Source organism: Bombina bombina, chromosome 11 (assembly GCF_027579735.1).
Source record: "Bombina bombina isolate aBomBom1 chromosome 11, aBomBom1.pri, whole genome shotgun sequence".
In the NCBI taxonomy this organism is placed as follows: domain Eukaryota; kingdom Metazoa; phylum Chordata; class Amphibia; order Anura; family Bombinatoridae; genus Bombina; species Bombina bombina.
Genome location: NC_069509.1, coordinates 64,956,784 through 64,972,553, shown reverse-complemented (window position 1 = coordinate 64,972,553; position 15,770 = coordinate 64,956,784). Strand labels below are relative to the sequence as shown.

General features: G+C 39.3%; 1 protein-coding gene across 1 annotated transcript in view; it reads left to right on the top strand.

The window, feature by feature from the left end:
- The window catches only part of LMF1 (lipase maturation factor 1), a gene marked incomplete in the record, with an annotated part of 853,471 nt that overhangs the window by 781,944 nt on the left and 55,757 nt on the right, over positions 1-15,770 (top strand).

The following is a 15,770-nucleotide window of genomic DNA, read 5'->3' as shown; positions in this document are numbered from 1 at the left end:
AATCAGAGAAATATTATTTAAAAATAAGCAAAGCTATCCATTTTAAAAAAAAAAAAAAAAATCTGTTTGGGCTATATAAATGGATCATCTCCTAAACAATTATGCAACAAAAAAATCTAATGTAAGCCAATTTTTTTTTCAAGATTCAGATAGAGCATGTGATTTTAATTTGTTTTCCAATTTACTTCTATTATCTAATTTGCTTTGTTCCCTTGATATAATTTGTTGAATAGGATACTTAGGTAGGCTCAGGATCTGCTGGTTGGTGGTTGCACATATTTACTTCATCTTATTGGCTCACCTAATGTGTTAACTAGTTCCCAGTAATGCATTGCTACTTCAAGCGAGTAAAGAAAATTTGATAATAGAAGTATACTGGAAAGTTGTTTAGAATTGTATATTCTATGAAAACTTTTGCGTTCCATATCCCTTAAATGGAGTGGCATGGTAGGTGACTGTAGGCAGCTAAAATAGTAGAGAACGAGGACAGGGAGGGAAGGAAAGGCAGAAATGTGTAGTTGAATGATAATGACCCATATTCACACCTTTTTCTGATTATTATCAAGACTGTAAAGCTGGGGGCAATGTTAGGAAATGTCTTGGGAGTGGTCATGATATGTTCTGGGAGGGATTAGTCTGGGGGCGTGGCCAGGAATTTTTGGATAGGTTTTAGGTGGTTTATGAAAATTAATTATATTAATGTGAGCATGATGGGAGAGAGAGTTTGAGATATCTCCCAATTTATTTTTGTGTGCAAAATTATGGACTATTGAGAATTCTTATACCTCCAGTACCACCATTGTTATTTAATGGCTGAGCGCCAGAGCTGTCCCTGGTTATATGAAGAACAGGTATTCTTATTACCATAAAAAGGATTGGCTTAAGCCTTTACGCTGTAAATATAAATTTACCGCAAGCATTATCTGTGGTTTTACAAAGTAGAGCAGAGTTTCCCAACTCCAGTAATAAGTCAGATTTCTCCAACATTGGTGTGTCCGGTCCACGGCGTCATCCTTACTTGTGGGATATTCTCTTCCCCAACAGGAAATGGCAAAGAGTCCCAGCAAAGCTGGTCACATGATCCCTCCTAGGCTCCGCCCACCCCAGTCATTCTCTTTGCCGTTGCACAGGCAACATCTCCACGGAGATGGTTAAGAGTTTTTTGGTGTTTAAATGTAGTTTTATTCTTCTATCAAGTGTTTGTTATTTTAAAATAGTGCTGGTATGTACTATTTACTCTGAAACAGAAAAGGATGAAGATTTCTGTTTGTAAGAGGAAGATGATTTTAGCAGACAGTAACTAAAATCGATTGCTGTTTCCACACAGGACTGTTGAGATGAAGTAACTTCAGTTGGGGGAAACAGTTAGCAGTCTTTTCTGCTTAAGGTATGACTAGCCATATTTCTAACAAGACCATGTAATGCTGGAAGGCTGTCATTTCCCCTCATGGGGACCGGTAAGCCATTTTCTTAGTTAAACATAAAAGAATAAAGGGCTTCAAAAAGGACTTAAAAACTGGTAGACATTTTTCTGGGCTAAAACAATTGCTTTACTAGGCATATTATGCAGATTCTAACTAATTATTGGTATTATAATCTTGGGGAACGTTTAGAAAAACGGCAGGCACTGTGTTGGACACCTTTTTCAGATGGGGGCCTTTCTAGTTATAGACAGAGCCTCATTCTGGGACTGTATAGGGGTTAAATGTAAAAACGGCTCCGGTTCCGTTAATTTAAGGGTTAAAGCTCTGAAATTTGGTGTGCAATACTTTTAATGCTTTAAGACACTGTGAAATTTTGGTGAATTTTGAACAATTCCTTCATACTTTTTCACATATTCAGTAATAAAGTGTTTTCAGTTTGAAATTTAAAGTGACAGTAACAGTTTTATTTTAAAACGTTTTTTGTGCTTTGTTGACAAGTTTAAGCCTGTTTAACATGTCTGTACCATCAGATAAGCTATGTTCTATATGTATGAAAGCCAATGTGTCTCCCCATTTAAATTTATGTGATAATTGTGCCATAGTGTCCAAACAAAGTAAGGACAGTAATGCAACAGATAATGATATTGCCCAAGATGATTCCTCAAATGAGGGGAGTAAACATGATACTACATCATCCCCTACTGTGTCTACACCAGTTATGCCCACACGGGAGGCCCCTAGTACATCTAGTGCGCCAATACTTATTACCATGCAACAATTAACGGCTGTAATGGATAACTCCATAGCAAATCTTTTATCCAAAATGCCTACTTATCAGAGAAAACGCGATTGCTCTGTTTTAAACACTGAAGAGCAAGAGGACGCTGATGATAACTGTTCTGACATACCCTCACACCAATCTCAAGGGGCCATGAGGGAGGTTTTGTCTGATGGAGAAATTTCAGATTCAGGAAAAATTTCTCATCAAGCTGAACCTGATGTTGTAACATTTAAATTTAAATTAGAACATCTCCGCGCACTGCTTAAGGAGGTGTTATCTACTCTGGATGATTGTGACAATTTGGTCATTCCAGAGAAATTATGTAAGATGGACAAGTTCCTAGAGGTTCCGGTGCCCCCCGACGCTTTTCCTATACCCAAGCGGGTGGCGGACATAGTAAATAAAGAGTGGGAAAGGCCCGGCATACCTTTTGTTCCCCCCCCCTATATTTAAGAAATTATTTCCTATAGTCGACCCCAGAAAGGACTTATGGCAGACAGTCCCCAAGGTCGAGGGGGCGGTTTCTACTCTAAACAAACGCACTACTATTCCTATCGAAGATAGTTGTGCTTTCAAAGATCCTATGGATAAGAAATTAGAGGGTTTGCTTAAAAAGATTTTTGTACAGCAAGGTTACCTTCTACAACCAATTTCATGCATTGTTCCTGTCACTACGGCAGCGTGTTTCTGGTTCGAGGAGCTAGAAAAATCGCTCAGTAAAGAATCTTCGTATGAGGAGGTTATGGACAGAGTTCAAGCACTTAAATGGGCTAACTCTTTTGTTTTAGATGCCGCTTTGCAATTAGCTAGATTAGCGGCGAAAAATTCAGGGTTTGCTGTCGTGGCGCGCAGAGTGCTTTGGCTAAAGTCTTGGTCAGCGGATGTGTCTTCCAAGACAAAATTGCTTAACATTCCTTTCAAAGGTAAAACATTATTTGGACCTGATTTGAAAGAGATTATTTCAGACATCACTGGGGGAAAGGGCCACGCCCTCCCACAGGATAGGTCTTTTAAGGCTAATAATAAGCCTAATTTTCGTCCCTTTCGCAGAAACGGACCAGTCTCTAATTCTGTATCCTCTAAGCAAGAGGGTAATACTTCACAACCCAAAACAGCCTGGAAACCAATGCAAGGCTGGAACAAGGGTAAGCAGGCCAAGAAGCCTACCACTGCTACCAAAACAGCATGAAGGGATAGCCCCCGATCCGGGACCGGATCTAGTGGGGGGCAGACTTTCTCTCTTTGCTCAGGCTTGGGCAAGAGATGTTCAGGATCCTTGGGCGCTAGAAATAGTTTCTCAAGGTTATCTCCTGGAATTCAAGGAACTACCCCCAAGGGGAAGGTTCCACAGGTCTCAATTATCTTCAAACCAAATAAAGAGACAGGCATTCTTACATTGTGTAGAAGACCTGTTAAAGATGGGAGTGATACATCCAGTTCCAATAAGAGAACAAGGAATGGGATTTTATTCCAATCTGTTCATAGTTCCCAAAAAAGAGGGAACATTCAGACCAATTTTGGATCTAAAGATCCTAAACAAATTTCTCAGGGTACCATCGTTCAAAATGGAAACTATTCGAACGATCCTACCTACTATCCAGGAAAATCAATTTATGACTACCGTGGATTTAAAGGATGCGTACCTACATATTCCTATCCACAAGGAACATCATCAGTTCCTAAGGTTCGCTTTTCTGGACAAGCATTACCAGTTTGTGGCACTTCCATTTGGATTAGCCACTGCTCCAAGGATTTTACAAAGGTACTAGGGTCCCTTCTAGCGGTTCTAAGACCAAGGGGCATTGCAGTAGTACCTTACTTGGACGACATCCTGATTCAAGCGTCGTCCCTGTCAAAAGCAAAGGCTCATACGGACATCGTCCTAGCCTTTCTCAGATCTCACGGATGGAAGGTGAACAAAGAAAAAAGTTCTCTGTCCCCGTCAACAAGAGTTCCCTTCTTGGGAACAATAATAGATTCCTTAGAAATGAGGATTTTTCTGACAGAGGTCAGAAAATCAAAACTTCTAAGCTCTTGTCAAGTACTTCATTCTGTTCCTCGTCCTTCCATAGCACAGTGCATGGAAGTAATAGGATTGATGGTTGCAACAATGGACATAGTTCCTTTTGCACGAATTCATCTAAGACCATTACAACTGTGCATGCTCAGACAGTGGAATGGGGATTATATAGACTTGTCTCCGACGATTCAAGTAGATCAAAAGACCAGAGATTCACTCCGTTGGTGGCTGACCCTGGACAATCTGTCACAGGGAATGAGCTTCCGCAGACCAGAGTGGGTCATTGTCACGACCGACGCCAGCCTAGTGGGCTGGGGCACGGTCTGGGAATCCCTGAAAGCTCAGGGTCTATGGTCTCGGGAAGAGTCTCTTCTCCCGATAAACATTCTGGAACTGAGAGCGATATTCAATGCTCTCAGAGCTTGGCCTCAACTAGCAAAGGCCAAATTCATAAGGTTTCAGTCAGACAACATGACGACCGTTGCATATATCAATCATCAGGGGGGAACAAGGACTTCCCTGGCGATGAAAGAAGTGACCAAGATAATTCAATGGGCGGAGGATCACTCCTGCCACTTGTCTGCGATCCACATCCCAGGAGTGGAAAATTGGGAAGCGGATTTTCTGAGTCGTCAGACATTCCATCCGGGGGAGTGGGAACTCCATCCGGAAATCTTTGCCCAAATAACTCAATTATGGGGCATTCCAGACATGGATCTGATGGCGTCTCGTCAGAACTTCAAGGTTCCTTGCTACGGGTCCAGATCCAGGGATCCCAAGGCGACCCTAGTAGATGCACTAGTAGCACCTTGGACCTTCAACCTAGCTTATGTATTCCCACCGTTTCCTCTCATCCCCAGGCTGGTAGCCAGGATCAATCAGGAGAGGGCCTCTGTGATCTTGATAGCTCCTGCGTGGCCACGCAGGACTTGGTATGCAGACCTGGTGAATATGTCATCGGCTCCACCATGGAAGCTACCTTTGAGACAGGACCTTCTTGTTCAGGGTTCATTCGAACATCCGAATCTGGTTTCCCTCCAACTGACGGCTTGGAGATTGAACGCTTGATTTTATCAAAGCGTGGGTTTTCAGATTCTGTAATAGATACTCTGATTCAGGCTAGAAAGCCTATAACTAGAAAAATTTACCATAAAATATGGAAAAAATATATCTGTTGGTGTGAATCTAAAGGATTCCCATGGAACAAGATAAAAATTCCTAAGATTCTATCCTTTCTACAAGAAGGTTTGGAGAAAGGATTATCTGCAAGTTCTCTGAAGGGACAGATCTCTGCTTTATCTGTTTTACTTCACAAAAGACTGGCAGCTGTGCCAGATGTTCAAGCAGTTGTTCAGGCTCTGGTTAGGATCAAGCCTGTTTACAGACCTTTGACTCCTCCCTGGAGTCTAAATCTAGTTCTTTCAGTTCTTCAAGGGGTTCCGTTTGAACCCTTACATTCCGTAGATATTAAGTTATTATCTTGGAAAGTTTTGTTTTTGGTTGCAATTTCTTCTGCTAGAAGAGTTTCAGAGTTATCTGTTCTGCAGTGTTCTCCGCCCTATCTGGTGTTCCATGCAGATAAGGTGGTTTTGCGTACTAAGCCTGGTTTTCTTCCGAAAGTTGTTTCCAACAAAAATATTAACCAGGAGATAGTTGTACCTTCTTTGTGTCCGAATCCAGTTTCAAAGAAGGAACGTTTGTTACACAATTTGGACGTAGTCCGTGCTCTAAAATTCTATTTAGAGGCTACTAAGGATTTCAGACAAACATCTTCCTTGTTTGTTGTTTATTCTGGTAAAAGGAGAGGTCAAAAAGCGACTTCTACCTCTCTTTCCTTTTGGCTTAAAAGCATTATCCGATTGGCTTATGAGACTGCCGGACAGCAGCCTCCTGAAAGAATCACAGCTCACTCCACTAGGGCTGTGGCTTCCACATGGGCCTTCAAGAACGAGGCTTCTGTTGACCAGATATGTAAGGCAGCGACTTGGTCTTCACTGCACACTTTTGCCAAATTTTACAAATTTGATACTTTTGCTTCTTCGGAGGCTATTTTTGGGAGAAAGGTTTTGCAAGCCTTCCATTTAGGTGACCTGATTTGCTCCCTCCCTTCATCCGTGTCCTAAAGCTTTGGTATTGGTTCCCACAAGTAAGGATGACGCCGTGGACCGGACACACCAATGTTGGAGAAAACAGAATTTATGCTTACCTGATAAATTACTTTCTCCAACGGTGTGTCCGGTCCACGGCCCGCCCTGGTTTTTTAATCAGGTCTGATGAATTATTTTCTCTAACTACAGTCACCACGGTATCATATGGTTTCTCCTATATATATTTCCTCCTGTCCGTCGGTCGAATGACTGGGGTGGGCGGAGCCTAGGAGGGATCATGTGACCAGCTTTGCTGGGACTCTTTGCCATTTCCTGTTGGGGAAGAGAATATCCCACAAGTAAGGATGACGCCGTGGACCGGACACACCGTTGGAGAAAGTAATTTATCAGGTAAGCATAAATTCTGTTTTTTAGGATCTCTCGCATACAGCACATGTGATGGAATCTCATCTGGTCATTAAACCCATTCCTATCCAAGATAAGCCTAACAATCTGGCCTGTAAGTGGGTCCAAAAGATTGGAGTTGGGAACCCCTAAGCTAGGGGATGTACAAAATAAAAATTAGCATTTAGCTCCTTATTTTGTAAATTTAGAAGAAAAATAAAAGCAGAACCTGCACAGCAGCCAACACATGCAACCAAATATTCCTTCCTGGCTCCCAACTAGCAACGATCGGTAAAACCCTGGATTAAAATAATGTTTTTGCAGTGACACTTTTAACATTCTGCTCCCACTGCTGTGGAGTCTTGGCACTAGACAGTCGTATCACTCATAGATAAAGCAACTCTATCAGTGATTTATAGTCAAACAAACATCTGTGTATTTACAGAGGCGCATGCAGCCGTGCATGCGCACACAAACATGTATGTCCTTTTTAACCCCTTGGCTGCCTGGAAGGGATGTAACGCTTTGCCTTTGTGGCAGACAAGAGGTTAACAGTTGTTTTGCGGACTTACATTTATCATAATGACTTGTCTTTTCCTGTATTAATTGCATCATATTTATTTAGAACGCGCCAGCATGTTCCAAAGCCATATTTACTAAATGTACAGGGAATCCCCCAGCAAGAGAAATACATCCAGTTCTGTGCTATCGTATAACATGGAACTGGTGGTACTTGCTTGTAAGTGATTAGATGTCATCGCTTTAAAGGGACATGCTTATGGAATTGCAATATACATAAGGGTATTTCGTTTTTCAGTTAGATGCATTTTAGCAAGCGACTTTTTGTTATTTAAATTTCTCCTTATTAAAAAACACCCTCTGATTTTAAAAGGGACGTTTAGCCACATCTTTACAGCATTGCATCACATACTACAGACTTAAAGGGACGCTACACCCAACATTTTTCTTTCATTATTGAGATAGAGCATACATTTTTAAATAACTTTCCATTTTACTTTTTTTTTTTTATCAATTTTGCTTAATTCTCTTGGTAATTTTTGTTGAATGAGGAGCAATGCGCTACTGAGAGCTAGCTGAACACATTGGTAAGCCAATGACAAGAGGCTCATATGTGCAGCCACCAATCAGCAGCTAGCTCACAACCTACCCAGGTATGCTTTTGAACAAAGGATACCAAGAGAACTAATCAAATTAGGTAATGAAAGTAAATTGGAAAGTTGTTTAAAATGATATGCGCTTTCTGAATCACAAAGGACAAATTTTGGGTTTCATGTCCCTTTAACTTAAACCCGTTTATTTATTTTACAAATTTTCAAAAGCTGTGCTGCCAGTGCTCAATTGACCAACAATATGGTGGGGGCTGGAGACACAGGTAGCAAACTGATAGGGTCTTAAACCTGTTATTAAAAATGTAATGTTTTGGAATAGTTGGTAGTAATCCTGTGCTGTGCTGCAATGCTATTAAAGAGTTGCTGTACTAAAATTTAGCCTTACTGTCCCTTTAAGAAACTCTGTTCGTTGTTTTTTGCCTTGTTAACATTTTTTTGATGAAAAAAGTTATTATCCAAATTGTTATTGCTGCTCTCTTATATGAGTGATACAAAATGTGTGTGTGCAAGGCCAGCTCAAGGCAACGTGCTGAGTCCAAGAATTAAGTGCCCCCACCACACAAACAAATTATACTTCTGTTACAGTCTAAACCCAACCATAGCTAGCAGCCTCACGTGTTACTGAAGAGCATGCTGATAAACTCCATAAGGTAAACTCCATAAAATATGTTGTCTCTAATTGCATTAAAGGGATAATAAACCCAATGTTTTTCTTTTATGATTCAGATAGAGCATGCAATTTCCTCCTATTATCAATTTTTCTTCTTTCTCTTGCTATCTTTATTTAACAAAGCAGGAATCTAATCTAAGGAGTCAACCTATTTTTGGTTTAGCACCCTGGATAGCGCTTGCTAATTGGGGGCTATATTTAGCCACCAATTAGCAAGCAGAACCCAGGTGCTGAAGCAAAAATGGGCCTGCTCCTTAGCTTAGATTCCTGCTTTTTCAAATAAAGATAGCAAGAGAATGAAGAAAAAATGATAATAGGAGGAAATTAGAAAGTGGCTTAAAATTGCATGCTCTATCTGAATCATAAAAGAAAAAAATTGTGTTTAGTGTTCCTTTAAGCTATTCCGCCAGATCCAAGTATTGTCCAAATGTGTATGAATTCTCTCTAAATGCCCCGATGTAAAGGCAGCTAGAGTTTCTGTGACCCAATTATTGCTGTTTAAGAATTAGAATTGGTTGCAATACACAGCAAGTACAAGGAGAATATAACAATCAGTTTGTCTGCTTCCTCTTGTAAATGTGCTTGCATCTCATGCTGCGTTATGAGCCAACTGGACATTTGGTTTTCAGAATTGTGCGTAGGTTGTAGATTTTACAATTCATCCAGATTTGTAGCACAGGATATATATAATTTGTCCAATTTTGAAGTCAATGATACAATTCATCTAATTAAAATGATAGGCTTCATTGAAGAATTCAAACACCAGGGAATATATTCAACTCTGAAAGTGAGCGTGGAAGGAGCAGGCACATTTGTAACATGTATAGAGCATAGAAAGTTCTAGTGGAGTGAGCTGAAGAGAAAAAAGAAAAGGCAAATGGAGGTAAATGTGCGCAAAGGGAGGAGATATGCAAATACTCGGGGGCAAGACGAGGCTACTTTAAAAGCTGCAGATACTGTATTATGTCACGTCAAGTAGAAGAGGTTGTATTTGGAAATCGTGAATGATAGTGTTTATCAACTGTGGTCCTCAATTGCCCCCAACAGGCCAGGTTTTCATTGTAGTTGAACTGGTACTCGGACAGAATGCTGAAGCACATTTGTCCGTCAGTCATATGTCCGAGAGACTATGTTCCGAGTCCGGCCGAGGGCAGATACGCTCAAGAGTGCTCTGTTCTAATCAGAGCCTCGTGCGCCGCAAACCACCTCTGAGAACCTAACCATGGGTCCCACCCCGCATGTCTTGTGGTTCTCTGTCTTGGTAATACTGTATCTATCTATCTAACCTATCTATCTCGTGGCCGGACTGTTAGCCGACGGCCATTTCTCTGTCGCAATATTATCCGTCACACAAATGTCAGTCGGACAAATGTCCGTTGCATAACAGTCCGGCCACAAGCTGAACTAGAGTACAGGTGAAATAATCAGCTGATCAGTAACCATGGTTACTAACCTGCTCTCACCCTTCAGCTGTTTATTTCACCTGTGCTTTAGTTCAGCTATAATGAAAACCTGGTCTGTTAGGGGTATTTGAGAACCGTGGTTGAGAAACACTGGTGAATGATGCCCAACCAACAAAAGCACAAAGACATAAACACAGACACCCACAGAAACACTCACAGGAGGTACAATTTCTGCACATTGCCATCCCCTAAATCAACAGTGTGTGACATGCATGATATAAAAATAGCAGAAATTAAGAGATCATTTTTTAAAGAATCATATTTGTAAATGTACAAATAAAAATACTTCTGTGAATTCAAAATTGTACATTAATGATCTGTCAAAATGGGTAGATGAAGAAAAGTACTTTTGAAAGGTTGACATATGTTTGGGGGGGATTTCCCCCAACCAAGAGCACCACTTCAAATCTGGTGTACAAATGTTACCATATGTCAGCTGTACTTATGGATTTTAAAAATGCTGTACTCTATATGGTCTTGGTGGAACCATAAGCTGTGGTACTCAGTCTTATACCATTAGATCTGGTTAAATGCTGGATTCAGGCTTGTTTGTATGTATTTCAAAATTAAGTCAGCTGAAGTGTAAATTGAATAGTGTTAAGTTCGCCTATCTCATTTCAAACAATGAAAGTATAACATTTTATGTAGATATAAAAATCTTAGATAAAATGCCTCTTGGCATCTGGAAAGTCCTTGTATAAAGGGGCAGTAAACTAGAATGTAAATAAAATATATATAACTTTTAAAAAATCATATCTGCCAAAATGGCGCCTACCATTTGTGTATTGAGGAGGAAACATTTCTGCATTGTTTTAAATATAGAATTTCTACAGCAAGCATCCTCAAACTTGGCCCTCCAGAGGTTTTGGAACTACATTTCCCATGATGCTCAGCCAGCATATCAGCTGGTTGAGCATCATGGGAAATTTTGTTCCAAAACCAGGGAATGGGTAATAAAGGGATTTTCTATCTTTTAAAACAACAAAAATTCTGGCGTAGACTGTCCCTTTAAAGATGATGCGGTTGCCTCATTTTTTACATTTTCTTTAAAGGGACAGTGAAGTCCAAAAAAAATTTTCATGATTCAGATACGACATGTCATTTTAAACAACTTTCCAATTTACTTTTATCACCAATTTTGCTTTGTTCTCTTGGTATTCTTAGGTGAAAGCTAAACCTAGGAGGTTCATATGCTAATTTCTTAGACCTTGAAGGCCACCTCTAATCTAAATGCATTTTGATAGTTTTTCACAACTAGAGGGCATTAGTTCACGTGTTTCATATAGATAACATTGAGGTCATGCACGTGTATTTACCATAGAGACAGCTCTGATTGGCTAAACTGCAAGTCTGTCAAAAGAACTGAAATAAGGGGGTAGTCTGCTGAGGCTTAGATACAAGGTAATTACAGAGGTAAAATGTGTATTAATATAACTGTGTTGGTTATGCAAAACTGGGAAATTGGTAATTAAGGGATTATCTATTTTTTAAAACAACACAAATTCTGGTGTTGACTGTCCCTTTAACTGTTTTGAAGTTTTCATTTTTGCAAATGTTATAGTGGATTGTTTTGATCAACAAGTGCCAAAGCCGATGCACCAAATAAAACAACCACACAAGTCTAAAATGGCAGGTTTGAGCTTTTTACGTTAAATCCCAGCTCTATCAACTCCATAGCCAATCGGAAACAATGACAACATAACTAAGAGGCAAACATGGTCGCTATCAGTGAGTGATTCCCTTTTTTTAAGTGGGTTAATAGTTATAATTGAGTCCATGTGTGTGTTGTTTATTTAGTTGGATAAAATGGCATTTATTTTGTATTAAAATACGTTTTAATTCTATTACTGATAGGTATACATGGTACTGATAGCTGTATTTATTTCATTACTGTCAGCATCTTGTAGATATGTTTTATTCATGTTTCTACATGTACATATTGATGATATTGATGCATTCAGTATCATTTATTATTTGCTGCGTCCTATGGGTGGCTTTCCTGATTTCAGCTGACATCCAATATGCTTTTTTTACTATACAGAAATTATGCAATTGTTTGCATTGTAATTGCGCCAATCACAAAAAAGATATATCAAGAAGAATAAACCTTATAAACGTGATCATAAAGACTGGAACCAACCAAGGGTTGCCACCTTTAGTTCAGGCCAAACCCGATCACTCTTGCACTGTGCACAGCACACTATGTACAATAGCACATAAACACAAACTCACACATAGATATTCACACTCTCTGACTCACTAACACTCTCTCACACACACACAAAGACACCAACGCTCACACATACACACTCTCACACACACACACTAACACACACACACTCTATTTCACACACGCTTACACTCTCACACATACTCTCTCACACACACATAAAGACACCAACGCTCACACATACACACTCTCACACACACACTAACACACACCCTCTATTTCACACACGCTAACACTCTCACACACACTCACTCACACACCCACTCTCACACACTCTATTTCACACACGCTCACACTCTCACACATACTCTCTCACACACACACACACACAAAGACACCAACGCTCACACATACACACTCTCACACACTAACACACACAGACACTAACATTCTCACACACACTCTAACACACTCACACACATACTCTTTCACACACTAGCACACACACTCTCAAATACTCACTCTTTCACACACAGACTCACATACACAGAAAAACACAGTCTTACACACAAAGACACTTACAAACACAGACACACGTCAACACAAAGACACACACAAGAGAAATAATAACTGTAGACAAGTGCAGTATGCTGCAAATGCACGTCACCTTTTTTGACTGTGGCTGTTTCCCACCAAATCCGGACATTTGCATGTGACGTGTCTGACTTGGCTTCAAACCCAGACACACAAATGGAAACCCAAACTGTCAGAGTCATTCCGGGACAGGTGGCAACCCTAAACCAACCCGATAGTTACAGGCACTAGGCACTCATTAGTGCAATAATAAAATGCTGTAGCTAAAAAGTGCCTTTTACATAGTCCTGCCCCTTTAATGCAGACATTCATATGAAACACGCTGAAAAAAATGTACTGTATTCAGGCAATTAAACCCACAAGACATTGTACTATAGATGTGATGATCTGACCAGTATTAAAGTTCCAGACACACAGTTATATTTATTAGACTGAAGGATTCTTAAAGGAAAACAAAATTACTTAAAGGGATTCAGACAGAGCATACAATTTTAAACACATTTCCAATTTACTTATATTATCTAATTTGCTTACTTCTCTTGGTATCTTCTGTTAAAAAGCATATCTAGGTAGGCTCACAAGCCGGATCTACAGATGCACGTATAAACCTCTTGTCATTGGCTTACCAATTTGTTCAGCTAGCTCCCAGTAGTTCATTGCTGCTCCTTTATCAAAGTATACCGAGAAAATGAAGCAAAACTGATAATAGAAATAAATTGGAAACTTGGTTAAAATGTATGCTCTATCTGAATAAGGAAAAAAGTTTCATGTACCTTTAATTTAGAATCCATAGTTTTGTTTGGTAACTAAACCCACCACTTATAAAGAATATGTGCCCTACACTGATTGATATTTCCTGCCAGTGTTGACAGACCATAGTTATGTGGGATTCTGAGTAATTCAGGGTTAAATTTGCCAAATGTTTTTAATAAGTATTTTATTTTATTCAGCCTGATTGCTTCCAAGATTAAAAAGTAGCATATTTTTTCACTTTTTGAAATGTTTCCATTATTTCTTTTGCTGATTTCCCCCCCCCATAAATACTTCTAAAGATGGAAAAATATGAAAGTCACTGATCCAGTAGTAACTGCTGGTGCATAGTGGCAGTACCACTGTTTGCCACTAGAGGGTGAACACAAGCGAAACGGGAGCGAGCATGGATATCTAGCTTCCGAAAAAATAACTACCGCATGCGCATATGAGAAAGGAGTTGGATGACGTGAATTGACGACCGCCTAGCGGCCAGATTTTCAATTGGATCACAGAAAAACGTGAAAAAAACTGGTTGATTTTCAGGACCTTCAGAAATAGATTAAAAACGGTAATCATTTTCTTTACAAGCAAATTTATAAAAATTCATGAATGAAAGTCATATTTATTTGGAAAAATTAATAATATAATAGATAGACATGAAGGTAACTTTACCTTCATTTTAAGCATCAAGGGCAGCAATATTTGCAACAATGTATAACACTATATAGTGCCTAAGACACATGCACGCTCTTAAAGGGCCACTGTAAGTAAATATTTTCTATGCCTGTTACTAACTAACTACCCCAAATACGCTTTTTATCAATAGCATTTCATTAACATATCTCTACCGTAAATCAGAAATCTTGTCTGCAAATTTAATTGTTTTCCAAACCCACTCTGTGGGTATCCTTTGCTCTGTACCAATCCGTTTACAATACCTAGGTTTCAAAATGGCGCTTTAAACACAAAGTTATTGGTTTAAGTATTTTGAACATGCAGTGTTGAAAATAGTGGGCAGGATAACGTGACATCATCAGCGAATAAAATATATAACTTTTAGAACGTTATGAAACTTCGTTTTGGAGAAAATATAGGTCAGTAGGTTTTAATTAATGTTTATTAACTTTAATATGTTAGTTGTTTAGCTTAAAAATTATAACAGAAAGTAATCCTTTAAGTCTATTTAAGTATGCTTTTCAAACTGTTTCTTTCATGTTTCAGATAGAACAGACAATTTTAAACAACTTTCTAATTTACTAGCTCAGTAGCCATTTTTTTTTTCTCTCTTCGAGTGTTGGAGCGAATCTAAAGCTGTAACACCCATCCTGTTGAGACAGTAGGCGCAGAAGTGAGCGTTACAGTTTATGATTATGGACAAGAGTAGAACTCTTATTTAAATATTCTTAAAGCTGACTATTCCATACATTGTTCCAACAACGCAAAAGAATGTTTTAAAACCATTGGTAGGCTCATTCCTTTTCACTTATTAATGTTGGATATTTAAGGGCCATTTTAGTAAAAAAAAATGACAGGCTCTAATCCGTTAGTGCATGTCATGTGAATATCGACCCTGCAGTACTGTCTATTTAACCCCCGTAAAGAGGTTAAACTCGCAGTAGAAATACCCCTCGGGACCAGCAGTGCTCTGCAAGATCCAATTAGCAGTCGTGCAGGGAGTGCTGCTGATTGGATATGCAGCATTTTCCACTTGGAACCAGCTGTGCTCTGCGAATCCTAAGGAATATTTCTACTGTGTGTTTAACCTCTTTGCAGGGGTTAAACACACTGTAGTGTAGGGTCGATAGTCTTAAAATAAAATGCTCAAACAGCTTAGAGCAGTCACTTTTTTACTATAATGGCCTTAACAGTTTCTGGTTAGCGCTTTATATATTTGAATAAAACATAAAAAAGAAAACTACGGAGTTGGGAGAACTTTGAGGGGGTTGATTTTATTAAAAATTTCATTAAAGGGACATGAAACCAAAAGATTTTTCTTTCATGATTTAGGTAGAACATACAATTTTAAACAACTTTCCAGTTTACTTCTATTATCAAATTTGCTTCATTCTCTTGGTATCATTTGTTGAAGGAGCAGCAATCCACTATCGGTTTCTAACTGAACTCATGGGTGAGCCAATTACAATCATTATATACATACAGCCACCAATCAGCAGCTAGAACCTAGGTTCTGTGCTGCTCCCGAGCTTTCCTAGATAAACCTTTCAGCAAAGAATAACAAACGAAGGACGGAAATCCGTTCTTCACATCAGTCA